Source organism: Plectropomus leopardus, chromosome 12 (genome assembly GCF_026936395.1).
Source record: "Plectropomus leopardus strain MGB_pleo_1.0 chromosome 12, ASM2693639v1, whole genome shotgun sequence".
Classification (NCBI taxonomy): Eukaryota; Metazoa; Chordata; class Actinopteri; order Perciformes; family Serranidae; genus Plectropomus; species Plectropomus leopardus.
In genome coordinates this window covers 30,323,545-30,345,183 of record NC_142187.1, presented here as the reverse complement: position 1 = coordinate 30,345,183, position 21,639 = coordinate 30,323,545, and the positions used below count along the sequence as shown (strand labels likewise).

Here is a 21,639-nt window from a genome sequence, read left to right as displayed (position 1 = left end):
TATTAAAAGGTTGTATGATTTGATTAATTAAATGTATATGTTGCATTATTGAAATATATATATATATATATATATATATATATATATATATATATATATATATATATATATATATATATATATATATATATATATATATATATAATTACACACTGTAAAAAAATCTGATGGTACATTCCAGGCCCCCAACATTTTAAATGAAAGAATCCTATATTTTTTACTATAACAGAAATGGAAAATTATACTTGGTTGGTTACTATGCATGTATTCAGTATCAAAACAATTCATTGATCAGATTTAACAGGACATTAATTGACAATAAAGCTCATTCAGCATTTTCAAATACCAATCAGAGTTCTTGAGAGGAAAAAAAACATTATTTCAAGAAAATAGCACAAGCAAAAAGGAGCGAAAGTGAGGACAAAAGAGAGAGAGAAAAAGGCATATTTATCTTCTATTTAGTCAGATACAGAATAACTGCACAGAAAATGTCCTTTTTCATTTAAAACTTATTGTCATTCCAAACATTCCTCCAGTTTCTCTCCTGAGTGCAAAGGTTAATTCTCTACCTACAAAACCTTTGTAATATTAGTAGTTATAATAGTATTTCTTAAGCTTTGATATGTCTGAAAACCTAAAGACCTTGTTGTGTGTAGTTTATCTAGAACTGTATTTTGAATGACCCTTTAAATGGGGAAACACTCCTAATTCATAATACCTCATTGCTGCATAGGAATCTGAGGTCTCCCATGTATTGAAACACATCACACAAAGCTTTCTGTTGCGTGGTGCTGTTATAGTGTTTGTTTCCGCCTGTAGCCTCCAGTCACATACCACCATATGACACAGTATTTTCAGTGCTTAAAAATGATTGAGACAGGGTATTAAATTATGCGTGGAGATGCTCATTATGCATACAAATAGAGTTCACAGTTTGTGCAGGAGTAAGACGTGCAGCTGTTTATTCAGCGTTGGTGCTCAAGCTGTTTCACTTCAGTTGAGATTTACAAGAGACCACTGGTAAATTTTTGACTGAACATAAACACAGACGTTTCGTTGTTTTGAAGTAAAACTGGAAATATGTTTTGATAAGAAAATAGTGCTTCAGGCTACTTTTGTTTGACATTTATCTTATTTCTGCTTACCAGTTTTCCCACAGTTGTTCAAGAACGTTTTCTGCAGCGTTTGAAGAAGTGGCTTTGATAACACTGGTAGAAAAATGAAGCGGTAAAACATCAGTATCCTAAGTTTATATTCATGATATTTCTATGAAAACACCATCATGGCTGCGAGTCTTAAAAACTAAAATCTTGCTAAAATCTTGCAGATATTGCCTTGCAGCAGTGTGAAACATTTATTGGCATCTATCAATGATGAGTTCAGATTACAACCAGCTAAACTGCTCCCCTGTGCTAAGTATGAACTCCCAGTTAGAATTCCCTCATTGTTCATAGTTCAGGAGGGTTTTTTTTTTTTTACCAGAAGTTGAAATATCTGTACAGGTGTCTGGCTCCAAAACAAACAGACCCAGTAATTTAAACCTGAATAATGCAGTTTCAAGTTAAAAGTTAGTGTTTTTCCGACATTGACTCACTCTGAAGTCCTTGACATGGTGACGGTTGGTCAGTGACCTTCAGTGCCAACCTGTGATCTTTTAGATATTATTTTAAAAGCCATATTGCCCAGCCTTACCCATCCCCATACATTTTAAGGTAATTAAACACAACAAATCTTATTTTCAGGTGATTATAAGCCAAAGCTAACATACTCATTCAACGTCGGCCACAGAATTATCTATGTGTGATAGTATCTAAAAATTGGGGCTAATAAATTGTGTGCCCTCTCTAAATTCAGACATTTTTGTGTAGAACTGGTGATGAGTTCTTTTTTCTCTCAGCATCAGAAGGAATTATTAGTCATTTTTTAAACAAAGTTTAAAAAACAAAATGACATATTTCCTCGATTCTGCTACATCTTTGGAGTTGAAAGATGAGTTGATTAAAGTCAGCAGCTGCTTCGGACATTTTGCTGCTGGTTGTATCATTCAATTCCTGCAGTGCATTTTTTAAAATTTGCATCAGAGTATTGTGTTCTTATGGCTCCCAACAAGGTCCATCCATCCAGTGCAACAGCTTGATCGGGAATGTTAGGGGTTAACCATGTCACTGCGGACCTATGCGCAGAGTAGTCTGCTGAGTGAGTCTCAATCACATCTCATCCACTTAATTCTCCTGTGACTGGACATTAGCCAGAGGAAGTATTGGTAGAGGAACAGCTCTCGGTCCAAGTCGGGTCAGCCTCACCCTGATGCCGGCTCTCCTCACTCTCATCGTCCGGTGCTTTTGGATTCATTTCTCCCCTATTGTCTGACTCGTCGCTCAGCATATGCCATTGGTGGTTATCGTCTCGTGGTCTGCTGCATTCAGTTCAAACTCCACGCAACCTGTCCTTATGTTTATAAGTGCTACTGCAGAAGTGGCCATGGAGCCAAAAAATAGGAAAATATAGCAAAATAAAGCAAAAAGGAGCAAGAAGCTTGAGGAGTTTGAGTCGTGGGTTGGATAATTGATCTGTTGGTATTTAGAGATGATCAGATCGATGGATGAGAGGAGCAGCTGCTGCAGACGTAAACTTTTAGACTCACTGCAAAAAACAGCTGAGTTTCACTTTCAAAGAGCATGGTGTTCTGCTGCTCCGTCTGCACCAAGAGTACACTCTGTGCTGCAGAGTGTGGGGCAATCCTTAAGTGAACCATATATATACTGTATATGCCAATAGGGCTCCTAAAGAACAGCTCAGCTCCAAAAATATAACATCATTACATGTTGGCAGATGTATTAATCGTAGCAAGCTGCCTCAAATAAATGAATGTGTGAGAAACTCAGTTATTCAACACTGTTTCTGCCAATATAGCCCCCTAAATCCTACACACTGGGCCTTGGATGGATATCTCTTTTGCGAGCAAAATGTATTCATAGGTTTTGATAGACTTGAACACATCTTGTCTTTAATATATGCCCAGAACACCTAAAGAGCTCTTGACTTAAGCTCCATGGTGTCTGTACTCTGATTTCCATTCAGACCTTCCCCTCGAGGATGTGCTCACAGGCTTGCAGCAAGAGCATGTCCTTGACTGCAGGAGTCACCTTCAGCCTTTTCACGTTGGTATGCCAATCAATGTTTCCCCTTTTCTAAGGAAAGTGGACAGATTCTTCTTTTTTTCTTTTTTTTTAGACATCGGAAAGGCAGCAAAGGAGACAGGAGGATGCAAAGCTCTGTCAGGTTAGGGACACACATTTCAGACGCAGGGCTGGTGAGGTGGTCAGCTTTTCAGCCTCCTCTGGGCATGTCAGGCAATGCTAATGTGAGCACAGGTAACTGCAGACCTGAGGAGAGGGGTGTCTCCAGCTCAGCAGTCAGCAGCAGGTTTGGATGAGGTGATGGGTTGGGCAACGAAGCGCAGTACTGTTGGAGTGTTTCCCAGTGAAACTGTTTGAACAGGGAATACTTGAACTCAAGAAGTGTCTTTGACAGGAGAAGGAGACAGAAGTTTCTTGGCGCACTTGAACAAAGGGTTTCCGTAAGCCGTGACCTGCATTCCTGATGAGATTCTCTCCAGCAATAACAGTGGCTGCTGTTTGCTTTGTGGCTCAATCTGGTGTAAATTGGTTATGACATATGATGAGCCCAGGGTATCTTTTGCAGTTCAAATACACTTTTAGAAACGGCTACAAAGAATGTATTTACTGAAGTAGCTCGAAAAAAATCAATAGACCACTGCAAAAGTGTTAATGCTGTAAACACGGCAGATTTACTGTAGCTGTATGATTCAAGAAAATGCCAACAGAGAGACGAGCAATTATCTTGCTACAAATGAGACACCAGTCAATACAGGCTGGTTATTGTGTTCCTCTCCAAATGTCTGAAAATTACATGGTGCTGGCTACTTTAAACAAGTCATCCTCCTTTATCCAAGAAAATGTGCGCTCTTGTTCTTTTACTTCAGTTACAAACTTTTACACCCAGGATCTTTCCAGTGCAGCAGAAGTTTTTTACTGTCCATCACTAAGTACTTTTGCTGAAACAGTTTGAGGGTAAACAACAGTAAACACAGTCATTTTAAGAGTGTTTAAGGAACAGTGTAAGGGTCTAAGGATAAAACGTGTCGTCGTGGAAGAAGCACTCAGGTGTCAGGTTCTTTAAACCAATAAGAAATATATCATAATTTCAAGTTGTGGAAATTAACTTTAAAGCCCTTACACACCCGTGGCGTTAGGAAAAAAGGAAATGAAAATGCAAAGTACTCATCTGCATTAAAACTATTCCAACAGCAAATTTGCGGTAGTTGCAGCAGATCTGCCTTTGTAGTAATGTGACGTTGGTTTTGCATAATATGATTGATAGATTCCTTTATTCTTAGTGTGAAAGCTATAGTGTTCTGTGTGAAAATACTTATGGCAAAAACGGTTCGAAAAAATTTATGGACATGCAAGTTAATCCAGCAAAAAAAGGTAAAAAATGTTAAAAAAGGAAAAAAAACGCCCCTACTCTGTAAAGTCCATAAAAGTTTAATTTCACACTGTTTGCATTCACAGACACTCATAATAATTAAGGGTAAATTGTCATCTTATTCTTGATGACAACTAATAGAAAAATTCTAATGATCACTAATGTTACTGCCATATAACCTAAAGTGTGTCTTTTTCTTCTGTTTTCTGTTGCACTGGTCTTTAGATAAAGATGAGACTTTGCAGGATTTTCGTACTGACTCATGCAAAAGTTGTCCCTCTTAATTATTACATATTACCCACTAGAAGTGTGTGGCTGTGTATTTATCTGCAGAGACTCTGTCTGAGTATTCCTAGTTTCTCTGTAAGAATTGAACCATGTACTTGGTCGTGTGTTAGCAAGCCTGAGTGTGTGAGCGTGTGTTTGTGTGTGTCTGTCTTAACTTATCTTGCAAACTGCTGGACCAATCGGCTTTATATTTTGTGTGCACATTAATGACTGTATGCTCAAGGATCTCATGTGGTGGCTTGATTCACAGTTGTTGAAAAACATGTTTTATGGACTGTTTTATAGTGTCATTGAGCGCTCACTCTTCCCTCCTCTGACCAGCCAGTAGGGGGCACACGTTGTCTGGAAAGCCTTGTCGTCTGTTAAAGTTTACATTTGGGCTTTTGTTGTGGCACAATAATTGACATCCATAGAAGAATTTGCTCTTACGTTGAACTGAGGCATTTTTAGATTAATTGCACTGAGTGCATTTTTCTAGTTTTCTTTTTACTGTTTTAAGAAAGTGCGGATGAGGTCAGGATTTTATAAAAAGGAAAGGGAACAGCTGCAGATGCCAAACCATAAGCAGCATGCATCCAAGAGGAAGCTAACAAAATCACACAGTACTAAAATATTGCAAATATAGTGGACAAAGCTGGGGTTGGCTTTCACTTTAACTTTTATTTGTGATACTTTTTACGGATGATTTCTGCCAATTCCTGCATAATATACCTTTAATATTAAATTGGTAATGATCAAATTGCATTTTATAATGTCCATAATAAGACTTTGATGGTACAAAGGAAAGCACATAGAAAAACCCTGATGCAACATTGAGTTCCATCTAACACTGTACTCTTTCTATTAGCTGCAATCATTTGCTAATTTACGAAGCCAGTTATATTTTCAAGCTAATCTAAGAGGATTGCCTGTGTTAGCCATACATTAGCCATATGCATGAATTAGTTCAGAGACATGCCATCTTAACTTTTTTACTCAGTTTTCTGGATGTTGGAAAGAGACCACGAAACAAAAAAGCTTATAACAGTAGCATTTAGCTAACATTAGTTAGCCATTCGGAATGATATTTTTTATTAAACAAAACCAGCCAGAATAAATGTCAAAAAAATATACAAAATGCATGTGTTGAAATGCCAAAATATTGGTTTAAGAGGTGACTGAGACACTTAGAGGAGTTTTTCCATGTAAAGATAATGAAAATTATGTACATCAAGATTGTATGGGAAATTTCTGAAAGGGCATAATGATTATACAGATTCTTTCAGGACGGTTAAGTAACAACACTACAGTAATAAGAGAATGAGAGTGTTGAGGTGGCTCAGCATATATTTTGTTTGTTGTTTTGTGTGTGAGCTTCATTTGGTGTTTCCACTGATATAAGCAAAATTAATTGTTCAAATTGCTCAAAGTGGGATTGTCTGTCTTTCCACGTTAGTCCTCAGACTGAGTGGAAACTTTCCAGGATACTTTCTTGTCCTCTGGCTTTATTCACACTGTGTTAGGGTCCAGCCCGTCGTGACCCTGGAAAGGATTACATGGGGAGAGAAAATGTGTAAGAATAGTGGAAGATTTAACTGCCCAACTCCTCCTTTCTTTGGAAACGGCCTAACATCAGATGTGACTGCAGCCCACGGCAGCCCTGGAGTTTTGACAGAATATTGTAGGCATGTTGTCCACAGTGGGCGTTCGAACAGATCGGCTGTGACTAGCAGGGTTTAGGCATGCGTTTGGAGTGGATAAGTTTAGAGTGCACCCCCTTAGCCGAGCAAACAGCCTCTCATTGGACTGCAGTCTTATTGTCCTTTCGTTGTGTTGATTCTGCAGCCATTTCACCCAACAGCACAAACATGTTGTCCTGCCTTCAAAGATGAGAAACAGGCCCCATATTAATGCAAAAAACTGAGAAAAAATTTGATGACCAGCCATCAGCTCCACGCAAAGTTAATGATTACTCATCACCATATGTGCCTCCGCTGACCAAAACATGATGACAGCATTTAGGTTTTTAGAAGTTCACGCAGAGCTCTACGAACAGATGTTATGATTCACACAGCAGAGTGAAAACAGTTTCAGAAAGCCAAAACTAAACAGACCTCACATAAGTCAGTTTTTTCTGTTGACACTGCTAAGACTTGGGGGGATGACAAGGCAGCTAGTTAGAGGTTGTTTATCTGTTTTTAAAATAAATAGAGATTTGTATGTTTTTCAGTGCCAATATTGTACATACTTTCAGCAAGCATTAAACATATTGTGAGCTCAATAGCTTTTGTAATGTTGTATAGTAAATCAGCTACAACGAAGGTCTATGGACTCAAAGATAGATCCAAAAGGGAAATTCCTTCCTGATGGTCCAAAAAAGGTCAACTGATTTATGCATTTGGCTGATAAAATGGCACCATTAGGACTAACAAACATGACTGTATAAATAGTGAATGAAGCTACCATGAAGTCAGCTATTGGACTGTCATTTTGAAGCCTGGAGTGCGGCATTTCGGCTGACTCCATCTTGGTGGAGGGTGGAGCTGTGGAGCGACGAGGTGCTAGATCTGACTTACAGACTGTAGTGGGACCTCACAGTCACTCAAAGTATTCTCGACCTTTAATATGCTCAAATTTGAGCCTTGAACGTATGAGTTATAAAAAAAAAAATCACCCCTAAGTGCACTTGTCATGAGTGCTGAAATTGGCTATAAAGACCAAAACCACTTTTTGTAACAGGCAGTAGACATGTTGATTTCCGCTGTAAAGTTGGATTTTTTTTATAAAGTGCATCTATGGGGATTTTTGAGCCAGCCTCAGTCAGCCATTCGAGGAACTGCGGTTTTTGGCACTTTAGCATTGTCTTCGTTTTTCATCTTTGGAGGTTGTCACTTGGTTACAAACTATCTTTATCAGAGGAAGTAGGCTCTGATGGTGGTGAATGTCTGCACAGCCTCGACAAGTTTTGAGGCGACATACAGCCCCGACCAAAGGCCAAACAGGTATGGTTTTGTTAAATTAAGCAAAGGGAGCTTTGTCAGTGAGAACAGCTCCAAAGAAAGCAAATCCCCTCTGCTGTGTGACTTTATGGAAGTGTATTCTTCTTTATTTTAACAAGGGTTTACATGATTTTTGTGGCTGCACTGCAACAGCTGGTCAAATGCTAAAGCACTAGTGCTAGAGTCTGTGAGTCTGTGATGGGAATGTGCACAGTTAGTTGACTAGTCCATAAAATGTTTCTAGTCTGCCCGAAAAACTCACCAGTTAAACTTATGATTAAAGTTATTATTATTTTGTGCTGTTGCACTCAACCAATGAAAATTCTGTTGCAATGATCAGGCACCTAAAGATGTATTTTCCTAAAGAATATTGTTTTCAGTAATGTCATGTGCAAACTTTCATTTGGTTAGTTGTTATGTATTATGGGATAATGAGCAGTGTTGACTGTCGCCACACAACTCCAATCCCATCTCCACGCAAATAACCTGTACGAACCCCTCCAATCTGGTTTTCGTCCTCTCCACAGCACAGAAACCGTTCTTCTCAAAGTGCTCAACGATCTCCTCACCTCTGCTGACACTGGTTCCCTCAACATCCTCATCCTCCTCGACCTGAGTGCAGCTTTCCATACCGTGAGCAGTCACATCCAGCTCACTAGACTCAAAAACTTCAGTATCAAAGGTACTGCACTCAGCTGCGCTCTCCAACAGATCCCATTTCATTTCTCTCTGCAGCCATACCTCTGCCACAGCCACAGTCACACAAGGCGTTCTTCAAGGCTCCGTACTTGGCCCACTCCTCTTCATCATCTTCATCCTGCCCCTCAGTCAGGTACTCCGCCACTTCAACCTGGGCTTCCACTATTAAGCTGACGAGACCCAGATCTGCCTCAGCACCAAATCTTGGCACTACATTGCCCCAGTCATAAACAGCCTTCACTGGCTCCCTGTCTCCCATTGGATTACCTTCAAGATCCTGGTCCTCACCCTCAAAGCCCTTCACCTTCTGGCCCCCCCTTACCTCACTGACCTCCTCTCCCCTTACCAACCCTCACAGCCCTTCAAATCCACCTCCGCAAATCTCCTCTACACCCATAAATCTATCCTTTGCACTTTTGGAGACAGAGCCTTTTCCAGGGCTGCTCCCAGAATCTGGAACTCCCTCCCAAAAGAGATCGGTGACTCTGAGTCCCTCACCGTCTTTCAGTACCGCCTCAAACCCATCTCCTCTCCTCTGCCTATTCCTAGCCCCCATCCTCACACTTTTTTTTTTTTTTTTTATAAAGCGACCTTGAGTTCATGAAAGTTATTATTATACGGAACGCATGGTGTGCCACACATTTCAGGTGCATTTAATATTGGATTTGTTCAGTGAAAAATGTGTATTTCAAATTTCAATTTCTCTTATTATTTTGTGGACAATGCTCAACTTTTTAGATTGAATTGTACTCAATTTTGACTGTTTACGGAGTGGGTTTTTTACCATTAGATTAGCCTAAGTTTTAACTACCGTGGAAACAAAGAAATTTGTTTGGGGGGAATTTCCTTGTCCGTGACTTGGTAAATGACACAACTTCCTGTTTCAAATAAAAAATCCTACACTTTTGACCTAGCCTTGTTTTTTGTGTTTTTTGAATCATGGTGAAACTATTTTGCGTATCCTTAAATCACATAATTTTCTTGTTGTGTGTTTTAAGTGTCTTCTCACACATTATATTTGACTTTTTTCAGCTCTGCCTTAATACCAATTAGTTATTGAAATACGTTTTAATGTATGAATAAGTAAGTAGTAAGTAAATAAGTAAGAATCTCAAGTTGACACAAGCAAAGTGCCAGCTCAAAAAACAAAAAACACTCCTATCTAGGTCGAAGGTCCAGATTTATTTATTAATTACCATAAGTCCATATGCAGCAATCCCTGTTTATTTATTTGTTTAGGTATTTATTACTTTGACTTAGATGTTCAGTTCAACAGATATCCAGTTTATAATTAAATCAAAGATTGTTAATCTCTAACACTTAACATTTTTCTCTGTGGCTTTTTTGTGTTCCAAACTATTGTTTATTATAGGCAGCAGACCTATGAAGTAAAGCAGAATTATTTTTTTTGGAGATGTGTAAATGTTGCAGTACTCCACAAAGAAACACAATTTAAACTTTGTGTATGTCTTTGACTGTTGCTGTGACTCTTCTTCCAAACTGAAAGTGGTGCTTTTAGGATCTCTTTCCTGACAGCTTGACATCAGCCATGGAGGCATAAATATTGCATTGCGGGCAACAGTATGTAGTTACTTTTGTCACAGTAATAACAGTTTATTATGGAAAATAAAGCCTTTCATGACATATTTATGGAGTTGTTGTGAGACTTCTAAAGGAATGTTGTGACATTGTTAATCTAGCAATGGTCATAAACATTAAGAAGTAGTTTGAGCATGAGAACAAGCCTTTATTTATTTTGTTGTAATTGTTGAGTCATCGTTGCAGTAGATGTCTCAAAGGGAAATGTTGAAAGCCAGAATCCTCGGCACCTGAAATATTAATTTGTATATTTAATGTTAAGATCTTTTTTAGATTTGCCTCTTTATTCCAATGTTACACCAAATCCTAAAGCTAAAACTTGTGAAAATAAAACTTGTCACGTATCATATTGCATTCACCATTGCTGAAAACTGTACAACAATAAATGTTTCTTGCTGCAAGGTGATGGAAAATAATCTATTTTGTAAAATCAATCCCAGAGTTTGCATCCGTTATCATCACAATTATAATCTCCGCCGTCACACTCGCCACTGCTGAAACCACAAACACCAGGAAGGGTAAAAATAATTACTGCCAATTTGCATGTGCTGTGGACTCTTCAGCAGCACAGACAATTGCTGCTATTGTTAAACCAACATTATGTAGTTATGTTGTTTTGTCATGCGATACTTGTCATTTGACTAAAAAGAATAGGAATCAAGATATGACACAAAATATCTTGTGTGAGGATAAATGGACAAGAACTTGTTAAAATGGCACTGCATGTTGTTTGATTTATATAATTTGACTGGTGTTGTCTCAGAAAAGTGAACATTTTGGTGGTTGTTGTATTTTGAATTGATCTAAATTTTTGCTCACACTGACAGATAGCACAAAGGTTTTGACGATAGTACTCAGAAAAAATATTGACAGTGTGACAACTGGCTTGAAATGGGTGATTTTTGGGACAGGAGAAGTGAAGCCAATCTTTCTTTATACTGTGAAGGTTTTTAGTCTGACGTGCTCAGACTATTTTTCTACAAAAGCCAGTAGCTTAGTTACGTAGTCTGATAATCAGCCTGGAGAGAGTTGTTGTCATCCAGTGTCGACGTGTAAGATCTCAGCATTGTGACTATAAATTTTATGGGGTGTCTTCAGGGTCTCAGACGTGTTAAAATTCCATAAATCATCATCATTATTTTTGTAACATACGGACATTTTCTATGTCATAAATAATTTCACATTTTTATTATATACTATAATAGCTATTTTAAATTCATTTTTATGAAGAAGTGTAATAACACTTTATGCCTTTTTTACTGCATAATATACTGGGATTGATGTTTATTCTTTATTTTTTTTAGTCTCACCCTGTTCTTTGGCTTTTATGGCATAATATGACCTCATATGACTAAGACTGTTTTTAGCTGTTTGGGACACGTCATTTTTTGACAATTTTTGCCATACTATAGCCTTGCATTTTTGTCGTTTTTTCAACTTGTCATAATATGGGTTTTTGGGCAGTTTTGACAAATTTCTATGCTATGGCGTCTCTCGGCAAATCATTTTATGTAATTTCCAACAATTTTCAGCTGTTTTTGGGAAATGTCATTTTTTGACATTTTTGCCATACTATAGCCTTGCTTTTTGGGTCATTTTTTCAACATGTCATATTATGGTGTTTTTGGCAGTTTTTGCAAAATTCTATGCTATGGCCTGTCTTGGCACGTTATTTCATACTATTTTCAGCTGTTTTTGGGACATGCCATTTTTTGACATTTTCGCCATACTATAGCCTTGCATTTTTGGTCATTTTTTCAACGTGTGATATTATGGATTTTTGGGCAGTTTTGGCAAATTTCTATGCTATGGCGTGTCTCGGCACGTTATTTTATGCAGTTTCCAACAGTTTTTAGCTGTTTTTGGGACATGTCATTTTTTACATTTTTGCCATACTATAGCCTTGCTTTTTGGGTCATTTTTTCAACATGTCATATTATGGTGTTTTTGGCAGTTTTTGCAAAATTCTATGCTATGGCCTGTCTTGGCACGTTATTTCATACTATTTTCAGCTGTTTTTGGGACATGCCATTTTTTGACATTTTCGCCATACTATAGCCTTGCATTTTTGGTCATTTTTTCAACGTGTGATATTATGGATTTTTGGGCAGTTTTGGCAAATTTCTATGCTATGGCGTGTCTCGGCACGTTATTTTATGCAGTTTCCAACAGTTTTTAGCTGTTTTTGGGACATGTCATTTTTTACATTTTTGCCATACTATAGCCTTGCTTTTTGGGTCATTTTTGCGACATGCAATATTATGGTATTTTTTGCCATTTTTTCAACATTGTATGCCGTGGCTTGTCTTTGCACGTTATTTCATGCAGTTTCCAAATGTTTTGAGCTGTTTTTGGGACACATCATTTTTTGACATTTTTTCCATACTATAGCCTTTGTTTTTTGGGTCATTTTTGCAACATGTCATATTATGGTGTTTTAGGCATTTTTTTTTTTACAAAAGTCTATGCTATGGCGTGTCTCGGCACGTTGATTCATGCAGTTTCCAAATGTTTTGAGCTGTTTTTGGGACATGTCATTTTTTGACATTTTTGCCATACTATAGCCTTGGTTTTTTGGGTCATATTTGTAACATGTCATATTATGGTGTTTTTGACAATTTTGGCAAATTTCTATGTTATGGTGTGTCTCAGCACGTTGTTTCATGCAGTTTCCAACAGTTTTTAGCTGTTTTTGGGACACGTCATTTTTTGACATTTTTACCATACTATTGACTTGGTTTTTGGGTCATTTTTTTCAAGATGTCATATTATGGAATTTGGGGCAGTTTTTGCAAATTTCTCAGCTATGGTGTGTCTTGGCAAGTTATTTTATGCAGTTTCCAACTGTTTTTAGCTGTTTTTCGGACACGTCATTTTTTTTTTTACATTTTTTACATTTTTGCCATACTATAACCTTGCTTTTTGGGTCATTTTGCGACATGCAATAATATGGTATTTTTTGCCATTTTTTCAACATTGTATGCCATGGCTTGTCTTTGCATGTTATTTCATGTAGTCTAAAACTCTTTTCAGCTGTTTTTGTGACATGTTATTTTTTACCATTTTTGCCATACTATAGCCTTGCTTTTTTTGGTCATTTTTTAAACATTTCATGTATTGGTGTGTTTGGCCATTTGTGCAACATTCTATTCTATGGCGTGTCCCAACATGTTATTTTATGCAGTTTCCAACAGTTGTGAGCTGTTTTTGGGACATGTCATTTTTTGACATTTTTGCCATACTATAGCCTTGGTTTTTTGGGTCATATTTGTAACATGTCATATTATGGTGTTTTTGACAATTTTGGCAAATTTCATTTGTTTTAGGCATTTTTTTTGCAAAAGTCTATGCTATGGCGTGTCTCGGCACGTTGTTTCATGCAGTTTCCAAATGTTTTGAGCTGTTTTTGGGACACGTCATTTTTTGACATTTTTGCCATACTATAGCCTTGGTTTTTTGGGTCATATTTGCAACGTCATATTATGGTGTTTTTGGCAATTTTGGCAAATTTCTATGCTATGGTGTGTCTCAGCACGTTGTTTCATGCAGTTTCCAACAGTTTTTAGCTGTTTTTGGGACACGTCATTTTTTGACATTTTTACCATACTATTGATTTGGTTTTTGGTCATTTTTTTCAAGATGTCATATTATGGAATTTGGGGCAGTTTTTGCAAATTTCTCAGCTATGGTGTGTCTTGGCAAGTTATTTTATGCAGTTTCCAACTGTTTTTAGCTGTTTTTGGGACACGTCATTTTTTTTGACATTTTTTATATTTTTGCCATACTATAACCTTGCTTTTGGGGTCATTTTTGCGACATGCAATAATATGGTATTTTTTTTGCCATTTTTTCAACATTGTATGCCATGGCTTGTCTTTGCATGTTATTTCATGTAGTCTAAAACTCTTTTCAGCTGTTTTTGTGACATGTTATTTTTTGCCATTTTTGCCATACTGTAGCCTTGCTTTTTTTGTTCATTTTTTAAACATTTCATGTATTGGTGTTTTTGGCCATTTTTGCAGCATTCTATTCTATGGCGTGTCCCAACATGTTATTTTATGCAGTTTCCAACAGTTTTGAGCTGTTTTTGGGACAAGTCATTTTTTGACATTTTTGCCATACTATAGCCTTGCTTTTTAGGTCATTTTTTCAACATTTTATATTATGTTGTTTTAGGCAGTTTTTGCAAAAGTCTATGCAATGGCTTGTCTCTGCACGTTATTTTATGCAGTTTCCAACAGTTTTGAGCTGTTTTTGGGACATGTCATTTTTTGCCATTTTTGCCATACTATAGCCTTACTTTTTGGTTCATTTTTGCGACATGCAACATTATGGTGTTTTTGGCTGTTTTTGCGACATTCTATGCAATGGCTTGTCTCTGCACGTTATTTTACATCATTTTTTTCACATTTTTGGCCATGCTATAGCCTTGCTTTTTAGGTCATTTTTTCAACATGTCATATTATGTTGTTTTTGGCTGTTTATGCAACATTCTATGTAATGGCTTGTCTCTGCACGTTATTTTACGCAGTTTCCACCAGTTTTTAGCTATTTTTGGGACACGTCATTTTTTGACATTTTTGCCATACTATAGCCTTGCTTTTTTGGTCATTTTTTCAACATGTCATATTATGTTGTTTTTAGCTGTTTTTGCAAAAGTCTGTGCAATGGCTTGTCTCTGCACATTATTTTATGCAATTTCCAGCTGTTTTGAGCGGTTTTTGGACATGTAATTTTTTGACATTTTTGCCATACTATAGCCTTGCTTTTTAGGTCATTTTTTCAACATGTCGTATTATGTTGTTTTTGGCTTTTTATGCAACATTCTCTGCAATGGCTTGTCTCTGCACGTTATTTTACGTCATTTTTTGACATTTTTGCCATACTATAGCCTTGCTTTTTGGTTCATTTTTGCGACATGCAATATTATGGTGTTTTTGGCCGTTTTTGCAACACTCTGTGCACTGGCTTGTCTCTGCATGTTTTTTTATGCAGTTTCCAACAGTTTATAGCTGTTTTTGGGACATGTCATTTTTTGACATTTTTGCCATACTATAGCCTTGCTTTTTAGGTCATTTTTTCAACATGTCATATTATGTTGTTTTTGGCTGTTTGTGCAACATTCTATGCAATGGCTTGTCTCTGCACGTTATTTTATGCAGTTTCCAACAGTTTTGAGCTGTTTTTGGGACATGTCATTTTTTGACATTTTTGCCATACTATAGCCTTGCTTTTTGGTTCATTTTTGCGACATGCAATATGATGGTGTTTTTCGCCGTTTTTGCGACATTCTATGCAATGGCTTGTCTCTGCACGTTATTTTATGCAGTTTCCACCAGTTTTTAGCTGTTTTTGGGACTTGTCATTTTTTGACATTTTTGCCATACTATAGCCTTGCTTTTTTGGTCATTTTTTCAACATGTCATATTACGTTGTTTTTGGCTGTTTATGCGACACTCTATGCAATGGCTTGTCTCTGCACGTTATTTTATGCAGTTTCCAACTGTTTTTAGCTGTTTTTAGGACATGTCATTTTTTGACATTTTTGCCATACTATAGCCTTGCTTTTTTGGTCATTTTTTCAACATGTCATATTACGTTGTTTTTGGCTGTTTATGCAACATTCTATGCAATGGCTTGTCTCTGCACGTTATTTTATGCAGTTTCCAACTGTTTTTAGCTGTTTTTGGGACTTGTCATTTTTTGACATTTTTGCCATACTATAGCCTTGCTTTTTTGGTCATTTTTTCAACATGTCATATTACGTTGTTTTTGGCTGTTTATGCAACATTCTATACAATGGCTTGTCTCTGCACGTTATTTTATGCAGTTTCCACCAGTTTTTAGCTATTTTTGGGACATGTCATTTTTTGCCATTTTTGCCATACTATAGCCTTGCTTTTTTGGTCATTTTTTTCAACATGTCATATTATGTTGTTTTTGGCTGTTTATGCAACATTCTATGCAATGGCTTGTCTCTGCACGTTATTTTATGCAGTTTCCAACTGTTTTTAGCTGTTTTTGGGACTTGTCATTTTTTGACATTTTTGCCATACTATAGCCTTGCTTTTTTGGTCATTTTTTCAACATGTCATATTACGTTGTTTTTGGCTGTTTATGCAACATTCTATGCAATGGCTTGTCTCTGCACGTTATTTCACGCAGTTTCCACCAGGTTTTAGCTGTTTTTGGGACATGTCATTTTTTGACATTTTTGCCATACTATAGCCTTGCTTTTTTGGTCATTTTTTTCAACATGTCATATTATGTTGTTTTTGGCTGTTTATGCAACATTCTATGCAATGGCTTGTCTCTGCATGTTATTTTATGCAGTTTCCAACTGTTTTTAGCTGTTTTTAGGACTTGTCATTTTTTGACATTTTTGCCATACTATAGCCTTGCTTTTTTGGTCATTTTTTCAACATGTCATATTACGTTGTTTTTGGCTGTTTATGCAACATTCTATGCAATGGCTTGTCTCTGCACGTTATTTTATGCAGTTTCCACCAGTTTTTAGCTATTTTTGGGACATGTCATTTTTTGACATTTTTGCCATACTATAGCCTTGCTTTTTTGGTCATTTTTTTCAACATGTCATATTATGTTGTTTTTGGCTGTTTATGCAACATTCTATGCAATGGCTTGTCTCTGCACGTTATTTTATGCAGTTTCCAACTGTTTTTAGCTGTTTTTGGGACTTGTCATTTTTTGACATTTTTGCCATACTATAGCCTTGCTTTTTTGGTCATTTTTTCAACATGTCATATTACGTTGTTTTTGGCTGTTTATGCAACATTCTATGTAATGGCTTGTCTCTGCACGTTATTTTATGCAGTTTCCACCAGGTTTTAGCTGTTTTTGGGACATGTCATTTTTGACATTTTGCCATACTATAGCCTTGCTTTTTGGTCATTTTTCAACATGTCATATTACGTTGTTTTGGCTGTTTATGCAACATTCTATGCAATGGCTTGTCTCTGCACGTTATTTTATGCAGTTTCCACCAGTTTTTAGCTATTTTTGGGACATGTCATTTTTTGACATTTTTGCCATACTATAGCCTTGCTTTTAGGTCATTTTTTCAACATGTCATATTATGTTGTTTTTGGCTGTTTTTGCAACATTCTCTGCAATGGCTTGTCTCTGCACGTTATTTTATGCAGTTTCCAACTGTTTTTAGCTGTTTTTAGGACTTGTCATTTTTTGACATTTTTGCCATACTATAGCCTTGCTTTTTTGGTCATTTTTTCAACATGTCATATTACGTTGTTTTTGGCTGTTTATGCAACATTCTATACAATGGCTTGTCTCTGCACGTTATTTTATGCAGTTTCCACCAGTTTTTAGCTATTTTTGGGACATGTCATTTTTTGACATTTTTGCCATACTATAGCCTTGCTTTTTTGGTCATTTTTTTCAACATGTCATATTATGTTGTTTTTGGCTGTTTATGCAACATTCTATGCAATGGCTTGTCTCTGCACGTTATTTTATGCAGTTTCTAACTGTTTTTAGCTGTTTTTAGGACTTGTCTTTTTTTGACATTTTGCCATACTATAGCCTTGCTTTTTTGTTCATTTTTTCAACATGTCATATTACGTTGTTTTTGGCTGTTTATGCAACATTCTATGCAATGGCTTGTCTCTGCACGTTATTTCACGCAGTTTCCACCAGGTTTTAGCTGTTTTTGGGACATGTCATTTTTTGACATTTTTGCCATACTATAGCCTTGCTTTTTTGGTCATTTTTTTCAACATGTCATATTATGTTGTTTTTGGCTGTTTATGCAACATTCTATGCAATGGCTTGTCTCTGCACGTTATTTTATGCAGTTTCCAACTGTTTTTAGCTGTTTTAGGACTTGTCATTTTTGACATTTTTGCCATACTATAGCCTTGCTTTTTTGGTCATTTTTTCAACATGTCATATTACGTTGTTTTTGGCTGTTTATGCAACATTCTATGCAATGGCTTGTCTCTGCACGTTATTTTATGCAGTTTCCACCAGTTTTTAGCTATTTTTGGGACATGTCATTTTTTGACATTTTTGCCATACTATAGCCTTGCTTTTTTGGTCATTTTTTCAACATGTCATATTATGTTGTTTTTGGCTGTTTATGCAACATTCTATGCCATGGCTTGTCTCTGCATCGTTATTTTATGCAGTTTCCAACTGTTTTAGCTGTTTTTGGGACTTGTCATTTTTTGACATTTTTGCCATACTATAGCCTTGCTTTTTTGGTCATTTTTTCAACATGTCATATTACGTTGTTTTTGGCTGTTTATGCAACATTCTATGTAATGGCTTGTCTCTGCACGTTATTTCACGCAGTTTCCACCAGGTTTTAGCTGTTTTTGGGACATGTCATTTTTTGACATTTTTGCCATACTATAGCCTTGCTTTTTTGGTCATTTTTTCAACATGTCATATTACGTTGTTTTTGGCTGTTTATGCAACATTCTGTGCAATGGCTTGTCTCTGGCACGTTATTTTATGCAGTTTCCAACTGTTTTTAGCTGTTTTAGGACATGTCATTTTTTGACATTTTTGCCATACTATAGCCTTGCTTTTTTTGGTCATTTTTTTCAACATGTCATATTACGTTGTTTTTGGCTGTTTATGCAACATTCTATGCAATGGCTTGTCTCTGCACGTTATTTTATGCAGTTTCCACCAGTTTTTAGCTATTTTTGGGACATGTCATTTTTTGACATTTTTGCCATACTATAGCCTTGCTTTTTTGGTCATTTTTTCAACATGTCATATTATGTTGTTTTTGGCTGTTTATGCAACATTCTATGCAATGGCTTGTCTCTGCACGTTATTTTATGCAGTTTCCAACTGTTTTTAGCTGTTTTTGGGACTTGTCATTTTTTGACATTTTTGCCATACTATAGCCTTGCTTTTTTGGTCATTTTTTCAACATGTCATATTACGTTGTTTTTGGCTGTTTATGCAACATTCTATGCAATGGCTTGTCTCTGCACGTTATTTTATGCAGTTTCCACCAGTTTTTAGCTATTTTTGGGACATGTCATTTTTTGACATTTTTGCCATACTATAGCCTTGCTTTTTTGGTCATTTTTTTCAACATGTCATATTATGTTGTTTTGGCTGTTTATGCAACATTCTATGCAATGGCTTGTCTCTGCACGTTATTTTATGCAGTTTCCAACTGTTTTTAGCTGTTTTTGGGACATGTCATTTTTTGACATTTTTGCCATACTATAGCCTTGCTTTTTTGGTCATTTTTTCAACATGTCATATTACGTTGTTTTTGGCTGTTTATGCAACATTCTATGCAATGGCTTGTCTCTGCACGTTATTTTATGCAGTTTCCACCAGTTTTTAGCTGTTTTTAGGACTTGTCATTTTTTGACATTTTTGCCATACTATAGCCTTGCTTTTTTGGTCATTTTTTCAACATGTCATATTATGTTGTTTTTGGCCATTTTTGCGACATTCTATGCAATGGCTTGTCTCTGCACGTTATTTCACGCAGTTTCCACCAGGTTTTAGCTATTTTTGGGACATGTCATTTTTTGACATTTTTGCCATACTATAGCCTTGCTTTTTTGGTCATTTTTTCAACATGTCATATTATGTTGTTTTTGGCTGTTTATGCAACATTCTATGCAATGGCTTGTCTCTGCACGTTATTTTATGCAGTTTCCAACTGTTTTTAGCTGTTTTTGGGACTTGTCATTTTTTGACATTTTTGCCATACTATAGCCTTGCTTTTTTGGTCATTTTTTCAACATGTCATATTACGTTGTTTTTGGCTGTTTATGCAACATTCTATGCAATGGCTTGTCTCTGCACGTTATTTTATGCAGTTTCCATCTGCTTTTCGCTATTTTTGGGACATGTCATTTTTTGACATTTTTGCCATACTATAGCCTTGCTTTTTTGGTCATTTTTTCAACATGTCATATTACGTTGTTTTTGGCTGTTTATGCAACATTCTATGCAATGGCTTGTCTCTGCACGTTATTTTCTGCAGTTTTCAACAGTTTCGAGCTGTTTTTGGGACATGTCATTTTTTCACATTTTTGCCATACTATAGCCTTGCTCTTTAGGTCATTTTTTCAACATGTCATATTATGTTGTTTTTGGCTGTTTATGCAACATTCTATGCCATGGCTTGTCTCTGCACGTTATTTTATGCAGTTTCCACCAGTTTTTAGCTATTTTTGGGACATGTCATTTTTTGACATTTTTGCCATACTATAGCCTTGCTTTTTGGTCATTTTTTTCAACATGTCATATTATGTTGTTTTTGGCTGTTTATGCAACATTCTATGCAATGGCTTGTCTCTGCACGTTATTTTCTGCAGTTTTCAACAGTTTCGAGCTGTTTTTGGGACACGTCATTTTTTGACATTTTTGCCATACTATAGCCTTGCTTTTTTGGTCATTTTTTCAACATGTCATATTATGTTGTTTTTGGCCATTTTTGCGACATTCTATGCAATGGCTTGTCTCTGCACGTTATTTCACGCAGTTTCCACCAGGTTTTAGCTATTTTTGGGACATGTCATTTTTTGACATTTTTGCCATACTATAGCCTTGCTTTTTTTGGTCATTTTTTTCAACATGTCATATTATGTTGTTTTTGGCTGTTTATGCAACATTCTATGCAATGGCTTGTCTCTGCACGTTATTTTATGCAGTTTCCACCAGTTTTTAGCTGTTTTTGGGACATGTAATTTTTTGACATTTTTGCCATACTATAGCCTTGCTTTTTAGGTCATTTTTTCAACATGTCATATTATGTTGTTTTTGGCTGTTTATGCAACATTCTATGCCATGGCTTGTCTCTGCACGTTATTTTATGCAGTTTCCAACTGTTTTTAGCTGTTTTTAGGACTTGTCATTTTTTGACATTTTTGCCATACTATAGCCTTGCTTTTTTGGTCATTTTTTCAACATGTCATATTACGTTGTTTTTGGCTGTTTATGCAACATTCTATGCAATGGCTTGTCTCTGCACGTTATTTTATGCAGTTTCCAACTGTTTTTAGCTGTTTTTGGGACATGTCATTTTTTGACAATTTTGCCATACTATAGCCTTGCTTTTTAGGTCATTTTTTCAACATGTCATATTATGTTGTTTTTGGCTGTTTATGCAACATTCTATGCAATGGCTTGTCTCTGCACGTTATTTTATGCAGTTTCCACCAGTTTTTAGCTGTTTTTGGGACATGTAATTTTTTGACATTTTTGCCATACTATAGCCTTGCTTTTTAGGTCATTTTTTCAACATGTCATATTATGTTGTTTTTGGCTGTTTATGCAACATTCTATGCAATGGCTTGTCTCTGCACGTTATTTTATGCAGTTTCCAACTGTTTTTAGCTGTTTTTAGGACTTGTCATTTTTTGACATTTTTGCCATACTATAGCCTTGCTTTTTTGGTCATTTTTTCAACATGTCATATTACGTTGTTTTTGGCTGTTTATGCAACATTCTATGCAATGGCTTGTCTCTGCACGTTATTTTATGCAGTTTCCAACTGTTTTGAGCTATTTTTGGGACATGTCATTTTTTGACAATTTTGCCATAC

The 21,639-nt window shown here is 36.4% G+C and overlaps 1 protein-coding gene across 1 annotated transcript in view; it reads right to left on the bottom strand.

Annotated features, from left to right (window-relative positions):
- Positions 1-5,851: 5,851 nt before the first annotated feature.
- LOC121951566 (collagen alpha-1(XI) chain-like) overlaps positions 5,852-21,639 on the bottom strand; it is a 173,078-nt gene continuing 157,290 nt past the window's right edge. The window contains exon 68 of the mRNA XM_088085785.1: positions 5,852-6,318. The gene's annotated coding sequence lies outside the window, so the exon portion shown is untranslated. The remainder of the gene's footprint in view (positions 6,319-21,639) is intronic.